At 42.4% G+C, this 12,594-nt stretch overlaps 11 non-coding genes across 11 annotated transcripts; all 11 read right to left on the bottom strand.

Annotated features, from left to right (window-relative positions):
• Window positions 1-647: 647 nt before the first annotated feature.
• Window positions 648-766, bottom strand: LOC148336540 (5S ribosomal RNA). Its single transcript, XR_015843942.1, has one exon. It is a non-coding gene; the product is annotated as a 5S ribosomal RNA (ribosomal RNA).
• A 1,009-nt stretch (window positions 767-1,775) lies between these two features.
• LOC148336539 (5S ribosomal RNA) lies at window positions 1,776-1,894 on the bottom strand. Its single transcript, XR_015843941.1, has one exon. It is a non-coding gene; the product is annotated as a 5S ribosomal RNA (ribosomal RNA).
• Window positions 1,895-2,903: 1,009 nt separating this feature from the next.
• On the bottom strand, window positions 2,904-3,022 carry LOC148336538 (5S ribosomal RNA). The gene has a single exon (XR_015843940.1). It is a non-coding gene; the product is annotated as a 5S ribosomal RNA (ribosomal RNA).
• Window positions 3,023-4,031: 1,009 nt separating this feature from the next.
• On the bottom strand, window positions 4,032-4,150 carry LOC148336537 (5S ribosomal RNA). The gene has a single exon (XR_015843939.1). It is a non-coding gene; the product is annotated as a 5S ribosomal RNA (ribosomal RNA).
• A 1,009-nt stretch (window positions 4,151-5,159) lies between these two features.
• On the bottom strand, window positions 5,160-5,278 carry LOC148336536 (5S ribosomal RNA). Its single transcript, XR_015843938.1, has one exon. It is a non-coding gene; the product is annotated as a 5S ribosomal RNA (ribosomal RNA).
• A 1,011-nt stretch (window positions 5,279-6,289) lies between these two features.
• Window positions 6,290-6,408, bottom strand: LOC148336535 (5S ribosomal RNA). The gene has a single exon (XR_015843937.1). It is a non-coding gene; the product is annotated as a 5S ribosomal RNA (ribosomal RNA).
• Window positions 6,409-7,417: 1,009 nt separating this feature from the next.
• Window positions 7,418-7,536, bottom strand: LOC148336534 (5S ribosomal RNA). Its single transcript, XR_015843936.1, has one exon. It is a non-coding gene; the product is annotated as a 5S ribosomal RNA (ribosomal RNA).
• Window positions 7,537-8,545: 1,009 nt separating this feature from the next.
• On the bottom strand, window positions 8,546-8,664 carry LOC148336533 (5S ribosomal RNA). The gene has a single exon (XR_015843935.1). It is a non-coding gene; the product is annotated as a 5S ribosomal RNA (ribosomal RNA).
• Window positions 8,665-9,673: 1,009 nt separating this feature from the next.
• LOC148336532 (5S ribosomal RNA) lies at window positions 9,674-9,792 on the bottom strand. Its single transcript, XR_015843934.1, has one exon. It is a non-coding gene; the product is annotated as a 5S ribosomal RNA (ribosomal RNA).
• Window positions 9,793-10,801: 1,009 nt separating this feature from the next.
• LOC148336531 (5S ribosomal RNA) lies at window positions 10,802-10,920 on the bottom strand. The gene has a single exon (XR_015843932.1). It is a non-coding gene; the product is annotated as a 5S ribosomal RNA (ribosomal RNA).
• A 1,009-nt stretch (window positions 10,921-11,929) lies between these two features.
• LOC148336530 (5S ribosomal RNA) lies at window positions 11,930-12,048 on the bottom strand. The gene has a single exon (XR_015843931.1). It is a non-coding gene; the product is annotated as a 5S ribosomal RNA (ribosomal RNA).
• Between the last annotated feature and the right edge of the window lie 546 nt (window positions 12,049-12,594).

The raw sequence follows: 12,594 nt of genomic DNA, 5'->3' as shown, positions 1-12,594 counted from the left end.
GTAGCTACACATTCGGACCACATGGGGGCACTAATATTATACCAGCCCCGTACCACCAATATATACACCAATAACTTGGGGGGGCGTTCACTGCTATCCACCCATGGTCATGTACCATTTATTTGACATTATTTAAATTAAATTGGAATAAATGGAAGAATAAAGTGGAACTAATAAAATAAGAACCAATGATATAACCAGTGAAGCTAAAAAAAATGAATGAAGCTTCTCCACACCTGCTAATTGCGACATTAACTATACTTCCCTTTATTGCATTCAGTAAACACCATTTTTTAAAATTGATTCATTAACTTTTTATTTAGTAAACACTCACTGCACCAACCCAACCGGACTGCATCGGGTCATATGTCTGCTACACCTGTAGACTCCGAGGGTACCCTTTTGGTCAATGTGTGGCTCCGGAGCCACAGTCAAGTCTCCAGACACGCATTTGCAAATTGCCACACGCATTTGCGAGTCGTCCACGGCGAGACTGTAGCAACACCCAAAGGCAGAGGACGCTGAATGTTGGCATTTTGTGCTCTCAGCCTGTCAGGCGAATATGTGGAAATTTATAAAAAATCAGCTCGCATACTTGCTTACATTTGTCAAAGTTATTTTTATTTATTTATTTTTTGCGGTGCAAAAGCTTACAGCACCTGGTATTCCCAGGCGGTCTCCCATCCAAGTACTAACCAGGCCCGACCCTGCTTAGCTTCCGAGATCGGACGAGATCGGGCGTTCTCAGGGTAGTATGGCCGTAAGCGAGAATTCCCTCCAAAATTTTGCATTTTATACATGTGGTCTTTATTGTGGCAAATACTTCAATCCAAAAATACGTAACTAGAATCTGAAACTATAACCACAGTCACAAATGTGTCACAACAATCTACAATGCATGATTGAAGTCACAGATATATGACAAATATCAGCAAATGTGTACAATGATTTGTTGGCACATACACATGGTTAAATGCGGACAAAAATCCGTAGATGGGCGACCTGTAAAAACGGGACCTTTTGATTGGCTGTGTTCTTACAGGTGACGTTTGCTACAGTCCTGCCGCGGACGACTCGCAAATGCGTGTGCTGATTTGCAAATGCGTGTCAGGAGACGTGTGTGGCTCCGTAGCTACACATTCGGACCACATGGGGGCACTAATATTATACCAGCCCCGTACCACCAATATATACACCAATAACTTGGGGGGGCGTTCACTGCTATCCACCCATGGTCATGTACCATTTATTTGACATTATTTAAATTAAATTGGAATAAATGGAAGAATAAAGTGGAACTAATAAAATAAGAACCAATGATATAACCAGTGAAGCTAAAAAAAATGAATGAAGCTTCTCCACACCTGCTAATTGCCACATTAACTATACTTCCCTTTATTGCATTCAGTAAACACCATTTTTTAAAATTGATTCATTAACTTTTTATTTAGTAAACACTCACTGCACCAACCCAACCGGACTGCATCGGGTCATATGTCTGCTACACCTGTAGACTCCGAGGGTACCCTTTTGGTCAATGTGTGGCTCCGGAGCCACAGTCAAGTCTCCAGACACGCATTTGCAAATTGCCACACGCATTTGCGAGTCGTCCACGGCGAGACTGTAGCAACACCCAAAGGCAGAGGACGCTGAATGTTGGCATTTTGTGCTCTCAGCCTGTCAGGCGAATATGTGGAAATTTATAAAAAAGCAGCTCGCATACTTGCTTACATTTGTCAAAGTTATTTTTATTTATTTATTTTTTGCGGTGCAAAAGCTTACAGCACCTGGTATTCCCAGGCGGTCTCCCATCCAAGTACTAACCAGGCCCGACCCTGCTTAGCTTCCGAGATCGGACGAGATCGGGCGTTCTCAGGGTAGTATGGCCGTAAGCGAGAATTCCCTCCAAAATTTTGCATTTTATACATGTGGTCTTTATTGTGGCAAATACTTCAATCCAAAAATACGTAACTAGAATCTGAAACTATAACCACAGTCACAAATGTGTCACAACAATCTACAATGCATGATTGAAGTCACAGATATATGACAAATATCAGCAAATGTGTACAATGATTTGTTGGCACATACACATGGTTAAATGCGGACAAAAATCCGTAGATGGGCGACCTGTAAAAACGGGACCTTTTGATTGGCTGTGTTCTTACAGGTGACGTTTGCTACAGTCCTGCCGCGGACGACTCGCAAATGCGTGTGCTGATTTGCAAATGCGTGTCAGGAGACGTGTGTGGCTCCGTAGCTACACATTCGGACCACATGGGGGCACTAATATTATACCAGCCCCGTACCACCAATATATACACCAATAACTTGGGGGGGCGTTCACTGCTATCCACCCATGGTCATGTACCATTTATTTGACATTATTTAAATTAAATTGGAATAAATGGAAGAATAAAGTGGAACTAATAAAATAAGAACCAATGATATAACCAGTGAAGCTAAAAAAAATGAATGAAGCTTCTCCACACCTGCTAATTGCCACATTAACTATACTTCCCTTTATTGCATTCAGTAAACACCATTTTTTAAAATTGATTCATTAACTTTTTATTTAGTAAACACTCACTGCACCAACCCAACCGGACTGCATCGGGTCATATGTCTGCTACACCTGTAGACTCCGAGGGTACCATTTTGGTCAATGTGTGGCTCCGGAGCCACAGTCAAGTCTCCAGACACGCATTTGCAAATTCCCACACGCATTTGCGAGTCGTCCACGGCGAGACTGTAGCAACACCCAAAGGCAGAGGACGCTGAATGTTGGCATTTTGTGCTCTCAGCCTGTCAGGCGAATATGTGGAAATTTATAAAAAAGCAGCTCGCATACTTGCTTACATTTGTCAAAGTTATTTTTATTTATTTATTTTTTGCGGTGCAAAAGCTTACAGCACCTGGTATTCCCAGGCGGTCTCCCATCCAAGTACTAACCAGGCCCGACCCTGCTTAGCTTCCGAGATCGGACGAGATCGGGCGTTCTCAGGGTAGTATGGCCGTAAGCGAGAATTCCCTCCAAAATTTTGCATTTTATACATGTGGTCTTTATTGTGGCAAATACTTCAATCCAAAAATACGTAACTAGAATCTGAAACTATAACCACAGTCACAAATGTGTCACAACAATCTACAATGCATGATTGAAGTCACAGATATATGACAAATATCAGCAAATGTGTACAATGATTTGTTGGCACATACACATGGTTAAATGCGGACAAAAATCCGTAGATGGGCGACCTGTAAAAACGGGACCTTTTGATTGGCTGTGTTCTTACAGGTGACGTTTGCTACAGTCCTGCCGCGGACGACTCGCAAATGCGTGTGCTGATTTGCAAATGCGTGTCAGGAGACGTGTGTGGCTCCGTAGCTACACATTCGGACCACATGGGGGCACTAATATTATACCAGCCCCGTACCACCAATATATACACCAATAACTTGGGGGGGCGTTCACTGCTATCCACCCATGGTCATGTACCATTTATTTGACATTATTTAAATTAAATTGGAATAAATGGAAGAATAAAGTGGAACTAATAAAATAAGAACCAATGATATAACCAGTGAAGCTAAAAAAAATGAATGAAGCTTCTCCACACCTGCTAATTGCGACATTAACTATACTTCCCTTTATTGCATTCAGTAAACACCATTTTTTAAAATTGATTCATTAACTTTTTATTTAGTAAACACTCACTGCACCAACCCAACCGGACTGCATCGGGTCATATGTCTGCTACACCTGTAGACTCCGAGGGTACCCTTTTGGTCAATGTGTGGCTCCGGAGCCACAGTCAAGTCTCCAGACACGCATTTGCAAATTGCCACACGCATTTGCGAGTCGTCCACGGCGAGACTGTAGCAACACCCAAAGGCAGAGGACGCTGAATGTTGGCATTTTGTGCTCTCAGCCTGTCAGGCGAATATGTGGAAATTTATAAAAAAGCAGCTCGCATACTTGCTTACATTTGTCAAAGTTATTTTTATTTATTTATTTTTTGCGGTGCAAAAGCTTACAGCACCTGGTATTCCCAGGCGGTCTCCCATCCAAGTACTAACCAGGCCCGACCCTGCTTAGCTTCCGAGATCGGACGAGATCGGGCGTTCTCAGGGTAGTATGGCCGTAAGCGAGAATTCCCTCCAAAATTTTGCATTTTATACATGTGGTCTTTATTGTGGCAAATACTTCAATCCAAAAATACGTAACTAGAATCTGAAACTATATCCACAGTCACAAATGTGTCACAACAATCTACAATGCATGATTGAAGTCACAGATATATGACAAATATCAGCAAATGTGTACAATGATTTGTTGGCACATACACATGGTTAAATGCGGACAAAAATCCGTAGATGGGCGACCTGTAAAAACGGGACCTTTTGATTGGCTGTGTTCTTACAGGTGACGTTTGCTACAGTCCTGCCGCGGACGACTCGCAAATGCGTGTGCTGATTTGCAAATGCGTGTCAGGAGACGTGTGTGGCTCCGTAGCTACACATTCGGACCACATGGGGGCACTAATATTATACCAGCCCCGTACCACCAATATATACACCAATAACTTGGGGGGGCGTTCACTGCTATCCACCCATGGTCATGTACCATTTATTTGACATTATTTAAATTAAATTGGAATAAATGGAAGAATAAAGTGGAACTAATAAAATAAGAACCAATGATATAACCAGTGAAGCTAAAAAAAATGAATGAAGCTTCTCCACACCTGCTAATTGCGACATTAACTATACTTCCCTTTATTGCATTCAGTAAACACCATTTTTTAAAATTGATTCATTAACTTTTTATTTAGTAAACACTCACTGCACCAACCCAACCGGACTGCATCGGGTCATATGTCTGCTACACCTGTAGACTCCGAGGGTACCCTTTTGGTCAATGTGTGGCTCCGGAGCCACAGTCAAGTCTCCAGACACGCATTTGCAAATTGCCACACGCATTTGCGAGTCGTCCACGGCGAGACTGTAGCAACACCCAAAGGCAGAGGACGCTGAATGTTGGCATTTTGTGCTCTCAGCCTGTCAGGCGAATATGTGGAAATTTATAAAAAAGCAGCTCGCATACTTGCTTACATTTGTCAAAGTTATTTTTATTTATTTATTTTTTGCGGTGCAAAAGCTTACAGCACCTGGTATTCCCAGGCGGTCTCCCATCCAAGTACTAACCAGGCCCGACCCTGCTTAGCTTCCGAGATCGGACGAGATCGGGCGTTCTCAGGGTAGTATGGCCGTAAGCGAGAATTCCCTCCAAAATTTTGCATTTTATACATGTGGTCTTTATTGTGGCAAATACTTCAATCCAAAAATACGTAACTAGAATCTGAAACTATAACCACAGTCACAAATGTGTCACAACAATCTACAATGCATGATTGAAGTCACAGATATATGACAAATATCAGCAAATGTGTACAATGATTTGTTGGCACATACACATGGTTAAATGCGGACAAAAATCCGTAGATGGGCGACCTGTAAAAACGGGACCTTTTGATTGGCTGTGTTCTTACAGGTGACGTTTGCTACAGTCCTGCCGCGGACGACTCGCAAATGCGTGTGCTGATTTGCAAATGCGTGTCAGGAGACGTGTGTGGCTCCGTAGCTACACATTCGGACTACATGGGGGCACTAATATTATACCAGCCCCGTACCACCAATATATACACCAATAACTTGGGGGGGCGTTCACTGCTATCCACCCATGGTCATGTACCATTTATTTGACATTATTTAAATTAAATTGGAATAAATGGAAGAATAAAGTGGAACTAATAAAATAAGAACCAATGATATAACCAGTGAAGCTAAAAAAAATGAATGAAGCTTCTCCACACCTGCTAATTGCCACATTAACTATACTTCCCTTTATTGCATTCAGTAAACACCATTTTTTAAAATTGATTCATTAACTTTTTATTTAGTAAACACTCACTGCACCAACCCAACCGGACTGCATCGGGTCATATGTCTGCTACACCTGTAGACTCCGAGGGTACCCTTTTGGTCTTAATGTGTGGCTCCGGAGCCACAGTCAAGTCTCCAGACACGCATTTGCAAATTGCCACACGCATTTGCGAGTCGTCCACGGCGAGACTGTAGCAACACCCAAAGGCAGAGGACGCTGAATGTTGGCATTTTGTGCTCTCAGCCTGTCAGGCGAATATGTGGAAATTTATAAAAAAGCAGCTCGCATACTTGCTTACATTTGTCAAAGTTATTTTTATTTATTTATTTTTTGCGGTGCAAAAGCTTACAGCACCTGGTATTCCCAGGCGGTCTCCCATCCAAGTACTAACCAGGCCCGACCCTGCTTAGCTTCCGAGATCGGACGAGATCGGGCGTTCTCAGGGTAGTATGGCCGTAAGCGAGAATTCCCTCCAAAATTTTGCATTTTATACATGTGGTCTTTATTGTGGCAAATACTTCAATCCAAAAATACGTAACAAGAATCTGAAACTATAACCACAGTCACATATGTGTCACAACAATCTACAATGCATGATTGAAGTCACAGATATATGACAAATATCAGCAAATGTGTACAATGATTTGTTGGCACATACACATGGTTAAATGCGGACAAAAATCCGTAGATGGGCGACCTGTAAAAACGGGACCTTTTGATTGGCTGTGTTCTTACAGGTGACGTTTGCTACAGTCCTGCCGCGGACGACTCGCAAATGCGTGTGCTGATTTGCAAATGCGTGTCAGGAGACGTGTGTGGCTCCGTAGCTACACATTCGGACCACATGGGGGCACTAATATTATACCAGCCCCGTACCACCAATATATACACCAATAACTTGGGGGGGCGTTCACTGCTATCCACCCATGGTCATGTACCATTTATTTGACATTATTTAAATTAAATTGGAATAAATGGAAGAATAAAGTGGAACTAATAAAATAAGAACCAATGATATAACCAGTGAAGCTAAAAAAAATGAATGAAGCTTCTCCACACCTGCTAATTGCGACATTAACTATACTTCCCTTTATTGCATTCAGTAAACACCATTTTTTAAAATTGATTCATTAACTTTTTATTTAGTAAACACTCACTGCACCAACCCAACCGGACTGCATCGGGTCATATGTCTGCTACACCTGTAGACTCCGAGGGTACCATTTTGGTCAATGTGTGGCTCCGGAGCCACAGTCAAGTCTCCAGACACGCATTTGCAAATTGCCACACGCATTTGCGAGTCGTCCACGGCGAGACTGTAGCAACACCCAAAGGCAGAGGACGCTGAATGTTGGCATTTTGTGCTCTCAGCCTGTCAGGCGAATATGTGGAAATTTATAAAAAAGCAGCTCGCATACTTGCTTACATTTGTCAAAGTTATTTTTATTTATTTATTTTTTGCGGTGCAAAAGCTTACAGCACCTGGTATTCCCAGGCGGTCTCCCATCCAAGTACTAACCAGGCCCGACCCTGCTTAGCTTCCGAGATCGGACGAGATCGGGCGTTCTCAGGGTAGTATGGCCGTAAGCGAGAATTCCCTCCAAAATTTTGCATTTTATACATGTGGTCTTTATTGTGGCAAATACTTCAATCCAAAAATACGTAACTAGAATCTGAAACTATAACCACAGTCACAAATGTGTCACAACAATCTACAATGCATGATTGAAGTCACAGATATATGACAAATATCAGCAAATGTGTACAATGATTTGTTGGCACATACACATGGTTAAATGCGGACAAAAATCCGTAGATGGGCGACCTGTAAAAACGGGACCTTTTGATTGGCTGTGTTCTTACAGGTGACGTTTGCTACAGTCCTGCCGCGGACGACTCGCAAATGCGTGTGCTGATTTGCAAATGCGTGTCAGGAGACGTGTGTGGCTCCGTAGCTACACATTCGGACCACATGGGGGCACTAATATTATACCAGCCCCGTACCACCAATATATACACCAATAACTTGGGGGGGCGTTCACTGCTATCCACCCATGGTCATGTACCATTTATTTGACATTATTTAAATTAAATTGGAATAAATGGAAGAATAAAGTGGAACTAATAAAATAAGAACCAATGATATAACCAGTGAAGCTAAAAAAAATGAATGAAGCTTCTCCACACCTGCTAATTGCGACATTAACTATACTTCCCTTTATTGCATTCAGTAAACACCATTTTTTAAAATTGATTCATTAACTTTTTATTTAGTAAACACTCACTGCACCAACCCAACCGGACTGCATCGGGTCATATGTCTGCTACACCTGTAGACTCCGAGGGTACCCTTTTGGTCAATGTGTGGCTCCGGAGCCACAGTCAAGTCTCCAGACACGCATTTGCAAATTGCCACACGCATTTGCGAGTCGTCCACGGCGAGACTGTAGCAACACCCAAAGGCAGAGGACGCTGAATGTTGGCATTTTGTGCTCTCAGCCTGTCAGGCGAATATGTGGAAATTTATAAAAAAGCAGCTCGCATACTTGCTTACATTTGTCAAAGTTATTTTTATTTATTTATTTTTTGCGGTGCAAAAGCTTACAGCACCTGGTATTCCCAGGCGGTCTCCCATCCAAGTACTAACCAGGCCCGACCCTGCTTAGCTTCCGAGATCGGACGAGATCGGGCGTTCTCAGGGTAGTATGGCCGTAAGCGAGAATTCCCTCCAAAATTTTGCATTTTATACATGTGGTCTTTATTGTGGCAAATACTTCAATCCAAAAATACGTAACTAGAATCTGAAACTATAACCACAGTCACAAATGTGTCACAACAATCTACAATGCATGATTGAAGTCACAGATATATGACAAATATCAGCAAATGTGTACAATGATTTGTTGGCACATACACATGGTTAAATGCGGACAAAAATCCGTAGATGGGCGACCTGTAAAAACGGGACCTTTTGATTGGCTGTGTTCTTACAGGTGACGTTTGCTACAGTCCTGCCGCGGACGACTCGCAAATGCGTGTGCTGATTTGCAAATGCGTGTCAGGAGACGTGTGTGGCTCCGTAGCTACACATTCGGACCACATGGGGGCACTAATATTATACCAGCCCCGTACCACCAATATATACACCAATAACTTGGGGGGGCGTTCACTGCTATCCACCCATGGTCATGTACCATTTATTTGACATTATTTAAATTAAATTGGAATAAATGGAAGAATAAAGTGGAACTAATAAAATAAGAACCAATGATATAACCAGTGAAGCTAAAAAAAATGAATGAAGCTTCTCCACACCTGCTAATTGCCACATTAACTATACTTCCCTTTATTGCATTCAGTAAACACCATTTTTTAAAATTGATTCATTAACTTTTTATTTAGTAAACACTCACTGCACCAACCCAACCGGACTGCATCGGGTCATATGTCTGCTACACCTGTAGACTCCGAGGGTACCCTTTTGGTCAATGTGTGGCTCCGGAGCCACAGTCAAGTCTCCAGACACGCATTTGCAAATTGCCACACGCATTTGCGAGTCGTCCACGGCGAGACTGTAGCAACACCCAAAGGCAGAGGACGCTGAATGTTGGCATTTTGTGCTCTCAGCCTGTCAGGCGAATATGTGGAAATTTATAAAAAAGCAGCTCGCATACTTGCTTACATTTGTCAAAGTTATTTTTATTTATTTATTTTTTGCGGTGCAAAAGCTTACAGCACCTGGTATTCCCAGGCGGTCTCCCATCCAAGTACTAACCAGGCCCGACCCTGCTTAGCTTCCGAGATCGGACGAGATCGGGCGTTCTCAGGGTAGTATGGCCGTAAGCGAGAATTCCCTCCAAAATTTTGCATTTTATACATGTGGTCTTTATTGTGGCAAATACTTCAATCCAAAAATACGTAACAAGAATCTGAAACTATAACCACAGTCACAAATGTGTCACAACAATCTACAATGCATGATTGAAGTCACAGATATATGACAAATATCAGCAAATGTGTACAATGATTTGTTGGCACATACACATGGTTAAATGCGGACAAAAATCCGTAGATGGGCGACCTGTAAAAACGGGACCTTTTGATTGGCTGTGTTCTTACAGGTGACGTTTGCTACAGTCCTGCCGCGGACGACTCGCAAATGCGTGTGCTGATTTGCAAATGCGTGTCAGGAGACGTGTGTGGCTCCGTAGCTACACATTCGGACCACATGGGGGCACTAATATTATACCAGCCCCGTACCACCAATATATACACCAATAACTTGGGGGGGCGTTCACTGCTATCCACCCATGGTCATGTACCATTTATTTGACATTATTTAAATTAAATTGGAATAAATGGAAGAATAAAGTGGAACTAATAAAATAAGAACCAATGATATAACCAGTGAAGCTAAAAAAAATGAATGAAGCTTCTCCACACCTGCTAATTGCGACATTAACTATACTTCCCTTTATTGCATTCAGTAAACACCATTTTTTAAAATTGATTCATTAACTTTTTATTTAGTAAACACTCACTGCACCAACCCAACCGGACTGCATCGGGTCATATGTCTGCTACACCTGTAGACTCCGAGGGTACCCTTTTGGTCAATGTGTGGCTCCGGAGCCACAGTCAAGTCTCCAGACACGCATTTGCAAATTGCCACACGCATTTGCGAGTCGTCCACGGCGAGACTGTAGCAACACCCAAAGGCAGAGGACGCTGAATGTTGGCATTTTGTGCTCTCAGCCTGTCAGGCGAATATGTGGAAATTTATAAAAAAGCAGCTCGCATACTTGCTTACATTTGTCAAAGTTATTTTTATTTATTTATTTTTTGCGGTGCAAAAGCTTACAGCACCTGGTATTCCCAGGCGGTCTCCCATCCAAGTACTAACCAGGCCCGACCCTGCTTAGCTTCCGAGATCGGACGAGATCGGGCGTTCTCAGGGTAGTATGGCCGTAAGCGAGAATTCCCTCCAAAATTTTGCATTTTATACATGTGGTCTTTATTGTGGCAAATACTTCAATCCAAAAATACGTAACTAGAATCTGAAACTATAACCACAGTCACAAATGTGTCACAACAATCTACAATGCATGATTGAAGTCACAGATATATGACAAATATCAGCAAATGTGTACAATGATTTGTTGGCACATACACATGGTTAAATGCGGACAAAAATCCGTAGATGGGCGACCTGTAAAAACGGGACCTTTTGATTGGCTGTGTTCTTACAGGTGACGTTTGCTACAGTCCTGCCGCGGACGACTCGCAAATGCGTGTGCTGATTTGCAAATGCGTGTCAGGAGACGTGTGTGGCTCCGTAGCTACACATTCGGACCACATGGGGGCACTAATATTATACCAGCCCCGTACCACCAATATATACACCAATAACTTGGGGGGGCGTTCACTGCTATCCACCCATGGTCATGTACCATTTATTTGACATTATTTAAATTAAATTGGAATAAATGGAAGAATAAAGTGGAACTAATAAAATAAGAACCAATGATATAACCAGTGAAGCTAAAAAAAATGAATGAAGCTTCTCCACACCTGCTAATTGCGACATTAACTATACTTCCCTTTATTGCATTCAGTAAACACCATTTTTTAAAATTGATTCATTAACTTTTTATTTAGTAAACACTCACTGCACCAACCCAACCGGACTGCATCGGGTCATATGTCTGCTACACCTGTAGACTCCGAGGGTACCCTTTTGGTCAATGTGTGGCTCCGGAGCCACAGTCAAGTCTCCAGACACGCATTTGCAAATTGCCACACGCATTTGCGAGTCGTCCACGGCGAGACTGTAGCAACACCCAAAGGCAGAGGACGCTGAATGTTGGCATTTTGTGCTCTCAGCCTGTCAGGCGAATATGTGGAAATTTATAAAAAAGCAGCTCGCATACTTGCTTACATTTGTCAAAGTTATTTTTATTTATTTATTTTTTGCGGTGCAAAAGCTTACAGCACCTGGTATTCCCAGGCGGTCTCCCATCCAAGTACTAACCAGGCCCGACCCTGCTTAGCTTCCGAGATCGGACGAGATCGGGCGTTCTCAGGGTAGTATGGCCGTAAGCGAGAATTCCCTCCAAAATTTTGCATTTTATACATGTGGTCTTTATTGTGGCAAATACTTCAATCCAAAAATACGTAACTAGAATCTGAAACTATAACCACAGTCACAAATGTGTCACAACAAACTACAATGCATGATTGAAGTCACAGATATATGACAAATATCAGCAAATGTGTACAATGATTTGTTGGCACATACACATGGTTAAATGCGGACAAAAATCCGTAGATGGGCGACCTGTAAAAACGGGACCTTTTGATTGGCTGTGTTCTTACAGGTGACGTTTGCTACAGTCCTGCCGCGGACGACTCGCAAATGCGTGTGCTGATTTGCAAATGCGTGTCAGGAGACGTGTGTGGCTCCGTAGCTACACATTCGGACCACATGGGGGCACTAATATTATACCAGCCCCGTACCACCAATATATACACCAATAACTTGGGGGGGCGTTCACTGCTATCCACCCATGGTCATGTACCATTTATTTGACATTATTTAAATTAAATTGGAATAAATGGAAGAATAAAGTGGAACTAATAAAATAAGA

Source organism: Idiotropiscis lumnitzeri, chromosome 5, assembly GCF_059441095.1.
Source record: "Idiotropiscis lumnitzeri isolate Australia: NSW breed Sydney's pygmy pipehorse chromosome 5, RoL_Ilum_1.0, whole genome shotgun sequence".
NCBI classification, from domain to species: Eukaryota; Metazoa; Chordata; class Actinopteri; order Syngnathiformes; family Syngnathidae; genus Idiotropiscis; species Idiotropiscis lumnitzeri.
This window is presented reverse-complemented; position numbering and strand designations above follow the sequence as displayed.